The sequence below is a fragment of the Nicotiana tabacum genome, chromosome 9 (assembly GCF_000715075.1).
Source record: "Nicotiana tabacum cultivar K326 chromosome 9, ASM71507v2, whole genome shotgun sequence".
Lineage (NCBI taxonomy): Eukaryota > Viridiplantae > Streptophyta > Magnoliopsida > Solanales > Solanaceae > Nicotiana > Nicotiana tabacum.
Window position 1 is genome coordinate 55,370,504 of NC_134088.1, and position 8,476 is coordinate 55,378,979.

Here is an 8,476-nt window from a genome sequence, read left to right on the forward strand (position 1 = left end):
CACGTCTATGGTTTGTGAGGTTCGACCCTCGGCAGTGCGCACACTATGATGGATCGGGCCGTATGCCTCAGCCGAATTTATGTACCACACTCTCATGGGAGTGGTCCGTTCACCTCGGCAATAAAATAGATTTATCTATAGTTTGGAAATGTTATGATGGATCGGGCCGTATGCCTCAACATTTCTATAAAATAATTGGCAAGAAGCCAACATATCTATGAGCTTTTCCTGATTGAACTATGACGACCTATCTAGTAAGGTCCATTATATATACCCTCCGATTGAGGAGGTAGCGACTAGCTGAGAGTTTGAGTTATTGCCGAGAGGAGGATTGTACCACGTATTATACTTCTTACTTTGTTTATTTTCTCTGATTCACATCTGTTTACTTCTAATGTATCTGTCTTATTGGACCACTAGTAAGTGTTGAGGTCGACCCCTCGTCACTACTTCTCTGGGGTTAGGCTAGATACTTACTGGGTATGCATTGATTTACGTACTCATACTATACTTGTTGTACTTTTTGTGTAGGTACTTATATATGTCTGGTGGTCTTTTGGGCGCAGAGCTACGGCCATTGCGGGGACTTTACCATAAGTTGCATTTCACGTTCCGATCCGTAGCCTGCAGAGTTTCCATTAGAGTTATTTATATTTTCCTGTGTAACCTATATTCCAGGCAGATATTGTATTTTATTATATCCATCAGAGTTATTTATATTTTTCTGTCTAACTTGTATTCCATACAGATGTTGTATTTTATTATATTTCTTAGTTGATGCTCATGCACTTGTGACACCGAATTTTGGGAGTTTCTACGGGTTGTTCACTTTTGTAGTTCGTGTAAATTCTATTTCACACTATTTCATTAATAAAAATTATGATTTTAAGGTACTAGAATGAGTGATTAAATTGACTAATCACTGTTGGCTTGCCTGGCGGCGGTGTTAGGCGCCATCACGACCACTAGTGGATTTTGGGTCGTGACACATAATAGCTTGGATATAATCATTCCATGGACATTAGGCACAAATATAATTAAAGGTTTTTGATTTTAAAGGTGTCATCTTTTCCGAAAATGATTTAACTTAATTATATGCATTCACTGACAGTATAAATTTATTTATTTTAAAAATAATATAATTAGTTACGTTGCTAATTTCACTAATCGTAGATAATTACTTTCAATTATCTTCTAAGTGAGCTAAAGGGTCGTTTGGTTCAATTGTTGGATAAACAAAGATATCCTGTAGGCTGAGATATCCCATATGATTAACTATCCCACCTTCTATATGAGATAACTAACACCATGATTTGGTATAAAATTTATACTGATATTAGCTAATACTCATAACTAAATATGGGATAAGTATAATCATAAATTCTATCCCGAGATTAGTATTCTTATCCCGATAACCAAACGACCCCTAAAAGTATAAAGTTTTTACACTCAATATGTAGAAGTTAAACTTTGAAAGAAATAGTCCATCTTTAGTGCCTACAGTTCTAACATTTTAGATCTATTTCCAAAATTTATATCTCATTGCACCCAATTTGGTTCCAAATGATCTGCATTAATGAGTGGTTATTTGTTTAATCTAAAGTTTGATTATTAAGTCAAGAAATTAAATTTATGAAATTAAGACCACAAGCAATCTCACTAAATCAAATTTAGTTGACCATTAGACAGTGTAAATAATGGACGTTACGAAATAATAATGACAAAGTAAATAAATAAGCAAAAATTATAAAGAGACAGAAGAGAGTAATTCTTATTGATCGATCCGAGCTAATTGGTAGTTGATGAACATTAGTAATAAGTATTAGATGAAAAATAATTTTTTTAGACTTATTTTATAAGAGTGTATTACAGTGATAGGAGAGGGAGATATTTATAAGACAATCTAGCTTTAACTAACTCTAAGCACCTCTACCGCATGTTGCGGAAATTAAATCATGGTTGTTGGACGTGATAAGATAGAATCCCATATATTTCAGAGTTTTAACGGTGATGGGATGTCGATTGTCTGGGTATCTTGAAACTTCTAGATGCATCATTTTGGAACATTGCTATCCGACATAAGCAAAGTAGACCCGTGACCAAGTTCTAGGACGGTTAAGATTTCTTCGGTCTTTGACCAAGCTAGAACCGGCTGACTAGGAGTTGACTATAATGAGTTTCTTCAGTACTTTCCAGGTGTCCGGTAAAAGAGTCTTCATGACGGTATATTAATTACCAATATAGCCCCCTCACTTTTCAGGCAGATCTCTTGAGCTGACGGAAAAATAAAAACTTTTATGTGGGAAATAAAACATAATCGTCATCTGATAAAGCAGATGTCCCTTCAACTTCACATCTGGTACATGTGTTGAGATCGGGTTATTGATGATGTCATTATTCATTAACAAGGCAATAATTATCCTTCGCTTGTAAATACCAGCTCCCTTCACCCGTTCTTCTTCTTTTCCCTATTAATTTTTCTGCTAAAGATTTTATTGTTGTTTCTTGAAATTTTTCTTAAGTTCTTGCCTTTTCAGTCTATCATTTCTAAATTTTCTTTAGTTCTGTCTTCATCTATGCATATTCTTTATGCAATCTCAGGGTTATGACCTTCAACCTAGTCAACACTGCGCCATCACAAGCTTTGGTACTACCGAGAGTCGGTTTCTGATGGCTCCTATTGAAGAGGTGAGGAAGTATATATGATGTGGTTGGTGAGAAAGGGAAAAACTACCACCCACAAATCTTCCTTTGGGATCAAGAGAACTGACTGTGATCCTAGTCTAGAGAAAACGGTGTGCGACATTATTTCCAAGGAGTTGAACCTCTCAACTGACTGATCTCAAGGCAAGATCGCAAAGCATCTCATCGACAGAAATGCCTTGGTGGATGAGTACACTTCTTTAATACAGTTGGACTACCTTCCTTCCGTTCGGGTGGAGTGTGGATGGGATGAAAATGTACAGGTTCATTGCGTCTGATAGGGCGGCTGAATTATCGACCATTGCGATTATTATTTTTTTGTGTACACATATTCCGTCACCATTAGGTTTGGGCTTTCAATTGATGAATTCATCGAGAAGATGTGTAGAATATGTAATATTTGCTGGGATCAGATAGGGCCTCAAGTATGGAGACTCATTATATGATTCCTCTAGTCTTCATTCCTCGACCTATGAGAAATTTACTTTTTGGCATCTTCTGCACCTCTAATCTCCCAATCTTTTCCGGGGCAGCATGTTCACAATGAATCCACGAGGCAAGTGGGCCATCATCTCCAATACCAATGATGATTGTGATCGGGGATGGATGTTTACTATGCTTACCTCATAATTCATCTAATCTGCAATCACCATAGTGACTTTTAACACTATGTAGGGATGAGTCGGCAAGATCTTAAGTGTCTCCACCAAAGCCTCAAGATCTTGGAAGGCCATGTCTATTGAAAGAGACTGGAAGGCCAATAATTATTGTAGTATCTTGTTTTATCAATTTGAATTGGTTACAACACTATTATGGAACTATACAACTCAGTTTTCCACATCTTCGGAGGTCCGACTGGGAAAAATAGCAGTCTCAATCTTGGCCTTGTGTTTAGCTCAAGCTTTCCGATCTTGGAGGGGCTCAATAGGCGCTTTTTGGATTTACTTACTAAGAAGAAATAAAAGTTTGATGTGTCTAGTGTCATCCCTCTAATACACTTGTGGAGCATAGAAACGTGAAAAATTGGATGTACTGACTCCAAGTTGGAAGGCAAGTCTAACTCATATGCTACCTGGACTACTCTGTGTATGATCTTATAAGGTCCAATGTACCGAGGGCTAAGCTTTCCTTTCTTACCGAATCTCATAACACCTTTCATCGGTGATACTTTTAGAAATACCCAGTTATCTACCTGAAACTCCAAGTCTCGTCATCGATTATCTGCATAGGATTTCTGACGACTCTAAGCTGCTAATAGCCTTTCCCGTATAAGCTTAATCTTCTCAATTGCATGTTGTACCAACTCTGGTCCTACTAACTTAGCTTCCCCAACCTCGAACCATCCGATAGGTGACCTACACTTCCGTCTGTAAAGAGCTTCATAAGGAGCCATCTGGATGCTTGAATGATAGCTATTATTATATGCGAACTCAACAAGTGGAAGATGATCATCCCAGCTACCCCTAAAGTCCATCACCCAAGCCCGTAGCATATCCTCCAGTGTCTGAATAGTACGTTCCGTCTGACCATCTGTCTGGGGATAAAATGCTGTACTAAGACTTACTTGAGTCCCCAATCCTTTTTGGAAGGGCCTACAGAAATTAGCTGTAAACTGAGCACCTCTATCTAAGATAATAGATATAGGGACACCATGAAGTCGTATTATTTCCTTAATGTAAAGCCTTGCATAATCCTCTGCTGAATACGTAGTCTTGAGAGGCAAAAAATAGGCTGATTTTGTAAGTCTATCAACAATAACCCATATAGAATCGAACATACGCTGGGTACGAGGTAAGCCTATGATGAAATCCATATTAATCACTTCCCATTTCCAAGTCAGAATCTCTATAGCCTACAATAATCCATCGGGTTTCTAATGCTCAATCTTAACCTGCTGACAATTACGGCACTGAGCAACAAACTCTGCTATATCATTCTTCATTCTGTCCCACCAGTATATTCCCCCGATATCATGATACATCTTCGTCGCTCCTGGATGAATAGAATAATGAGAATAGTGAGCTTCTCCCATAACCTGCTGGCGCGACACTGCCACATTATGAATACATAATCGACCTTGATATCTGAGGACTCCATCTCCTGTAATCTCAAATGGTGTATTATCCTTTTGAGAGGATGTATCTCTATAATGATCTAGCACAGGATCTTCACACTGGCGTTCCTTCACATCAGTTACAAGAGAGGATGTTTTCGTGTCCTGAATAGTAACTCTGGTATCACCTGAGTCCAGTAATCGAACTCCAAGACTAGCTAGCTGATGAATCACATGGGTTATCCCGCTCTTATCTGTCTGTAAATATGATAGGCTACCCATAGATCTATGGCTGAGGGCGTCGGCTACTACATTCGCCTTCCCCGGATAGTATAAAATATCAACGTCATAGTCTTTCAGTAGCTCCAACCATCTCCTTTGGCATAAATTCAATTCATTTTGCTGGAAGATATATTGAAGGCTCTTATGATTCATATAGATATCAACATGAATGCCATACAAATAGTGCCTCCACATCTTTAGTGCATGAATTATCGTGGCTAACTCTAAATCATGGGTCGGGTAATTCTTCTCGTGCTTTCTTAGTTATCTAGAAGCATAAGCTATAACCTTACCATGATGCATCAGCACACAACCCAATCCAATGCCCGAAGAGTCACAATAGATAGTATAACCATCGGTCCCCTCTGGGAGTGTCAGAACCGGTGCTGAAGTCAATCTGTCCTTCAATGCCTAGAAACTCCGTTCACAAGCATCAGTCCACTGAAACTTAGTTGCCTTCTGAGTCAACTTTGTCAATGGTGCTGAAAGAGAATAAAAGCCCTCTACGAATCTCCTGTAATAACCTACCAAACCCAGGAAGCTACGAACCTCCGTCGGTGTCATGGGTCTAGGCCAAGTCTTCACTGTCTCAATCTTTAGTGTATCAACCCGGATACCCTCACCTAAAATAATATGTCCAAGGAAAGCTACAAAATTCAACTAGAATTCACATTTGGAGAATTTTGCGTACAACTTCCTTTCTCGTAGAACTGTGAGCACAGTACACAAATGATTTGCATGCTCAGTCTTTGAACGAGAATAAACCAAAATATCATCTATAAATACAATCACGAACAGATCTATAAAGGCTTTGAACACACGGTTCATCAAGTCCATGAATACTGCTAGGGTATTGGTCAAGCCGAACGACATAACATGAAACTCAAAGTGCCCGTATCTGGTCCTCAATGCTGTCTTTGGAATATCTTTCTCTCTAACCCTTACCTAATGGTACCCCGACCTCAAGTCTATCTTCAAGAAACACCTGGCACCCTGCAACTGATCAAATAAATCATCAATCCTCGGGAGCGGGTACTTATTCGCAATTTTCGACTTATTCAACTACCTATAATTAATACATATCAGCAAGGAACCATCTTTCTTTATCACAAATAACACAAGTGCTCCCCATACTGATGTACTGGGTCTGATAAAGCCTTTTTCAATGAAATCCCTCAGTTGTTCTTTCAACTCTCTCAGCTCTGCAGGCGCCATTCTATAAGGAGGAATAGATATCGGCTGAGTATCTGGTAATGTGTCAATAGCAAACTCAATCTCCCGCTCTGGCAGAAGGCCTGGAAGCTCATCGGGGAAAACATCGGGAAACGCATTAACCACAGGGATAGACTGAAGGGTCGGTGAATCTGCTTTCACATCCTATACCCGAACAAAGTGCTAAATATAGCCCTTTCTGATCATCTTCCTTGCCTTGAGATAGGAAATAAACATCCCTCTCGGCAATGCAGTATTACCTTTCCACTCTCGAACTAGCTCCCCTAGAAACCGGAACCAGACCATCTTTGATCTACAATCAACGTTAGCATAACAAGAAGCCAACCAATCCATACCCATTATAACATCAAATTCTACCATATCTAGCTCAATCAGGTCTGCTACTGTAGAATGACTATGGACTACTACTATACAGTCTCTATATACCCGTCTAGCTATCACTTGATCCCCAACAGGTGTAGACATCATAAAAGGTTTAATCAACTCAGGTTATATCCCAAACTTGCTAGCGACCAACAGAGTGACATACGATAAGGTGGAACCTGGATCAATCAATGCATATACATCATATGAGGAGACTGATAATATACCTGTAACAACATCAGGTGACGACTCTTGATCATATCGACCCGTTAATGCATAAATGCGGTTCTGAAGATAGCTCGAGCTAGATGCTCCGCTTCTTCCTCTACCACGACCAGCTGGTGCCTGTGAACCTTGCCTAGGGGACGTACTGATGATGACGAACCAGCTACAGACCCAGTTGGCTGTACTATTCTTGCACCACCTCTCGTCGGACAATCTCTCATGATGTGGCCTGGATAACCACAAGTATAACAAAGACCCAACCCTTTGAGGGCATCCCGTCATATCATCTCAGCCTTTGTGGGCGAAATCATAAACGTATACCAGCTGATCAGGTGGTGGTGCGTATATAACGCCATAACCTTTCCCCATACCCCATATACATATACTATACGCGTATATAACGCCATCTGGTCATGTGTCAATATACATGTATAAATGGATGCAATTCATAATGAAGTAAGTCAATAATATCTCTCAGAATGTCATGAGACCCATGAAAAGACGATATGAAAGTAGGACATGTGGGGAATCCAGAACATAGGCAACCCTAGTACTTCTAAGAATAGAATTATTTATGAAAGTTGCGTGCTTGCTCGCTTCGTTTGTATCATATGGATCATGCCAAAAGGAAAGAAGGGATAGCCTTAACATAACTCAAGTCGTCAATGCAACTCAACAACAAGCTTATGACAACTAGAGCGCCAACCATATAACAAAGAAATATGTGTACAACTTAGATGGTGGTGCTATATCACGTATCTCAAATGATAACTCGATTCTAAAGTAAAATGAGCAGCATTTTCCCTGATTTCACTGCTCCCTCAAGCCTACTATAGGCGAGATACAAACACAATACAATCATCAACTCAAAAACAACCCAACTACAATTCGGGACCTTCAATACAACAAAACCCCCAAATATACCATAACACACCCAATCAATAAGTTATCAATTAAACTAAAATTGCAACGACGAGTGACCAGCCTACTACCCTACCACATGTGGCATTTCTCCACAACCTTCATCCTTCAAAACTCCATAAATAAATAGCACAATAGGCCAACATGAGTGGACTACAAAACAGTCCACTAAAAGTGAAATAATTCAAACTCACATCTTCCGATCACCGTCCCGTGAGTTCTAAATATTAGGAAATTAATTTATCAACCTTCCTTGATATTTAAAAGAATAAATACAGAATGTAGACATTTTCTTAACTATTAAATACATTTCAAAACTCAGACTACAACGAAAAAGAGATGCGATATAGCGATACCTACGTCGTAGGGATCGTTCTAATGTTATCGCTTCTTGATTTCATGCCCGGGATGTTAATATCCTTTGAAACCCTAGAAGATAGATTATGGATATGTTTATGGATGTTCTCAGGTCGTGTTATATGGATAAATAAATATAAACACGGCCTAATACCTATATATATCAAGTTTGGAAAAGTCAAAGAGGTACTAGCTTGGCACCCTCTCACTGGCACATCTTCCGACGCTTATATCTTTTTATCCGGATGTCGAATGAATGAACGGTTAAGAGCATTGAGAACTAAATTACAAGACCATGAATTTGGTATATAATATGTCCCAAAATATACCCCATATAGC

General features: G+C 39.1%; 1 long non-coding RNA gene across 1 annotated transcript; it reads left to right on the top strand.

The window, feature by feature from the left end:
- The first annotated feature begins 1,809 nt into the window (after positions 1–1,809).
- LOC142164368 (uncharacterized) lies at positions 1,810–3,868 on the top strand. The gene is made up of 2 exons (XR_012695148.1): positions 1,810–2,429; positions 2,602–3,868. It is a non-coding gene; the product is annotated as an uncharacterized LOC142164368 (long non-coding RNA).
- The last annotated feature ends 4,608 nt before the right edge of the window (positions 3,869–8,476 follow it).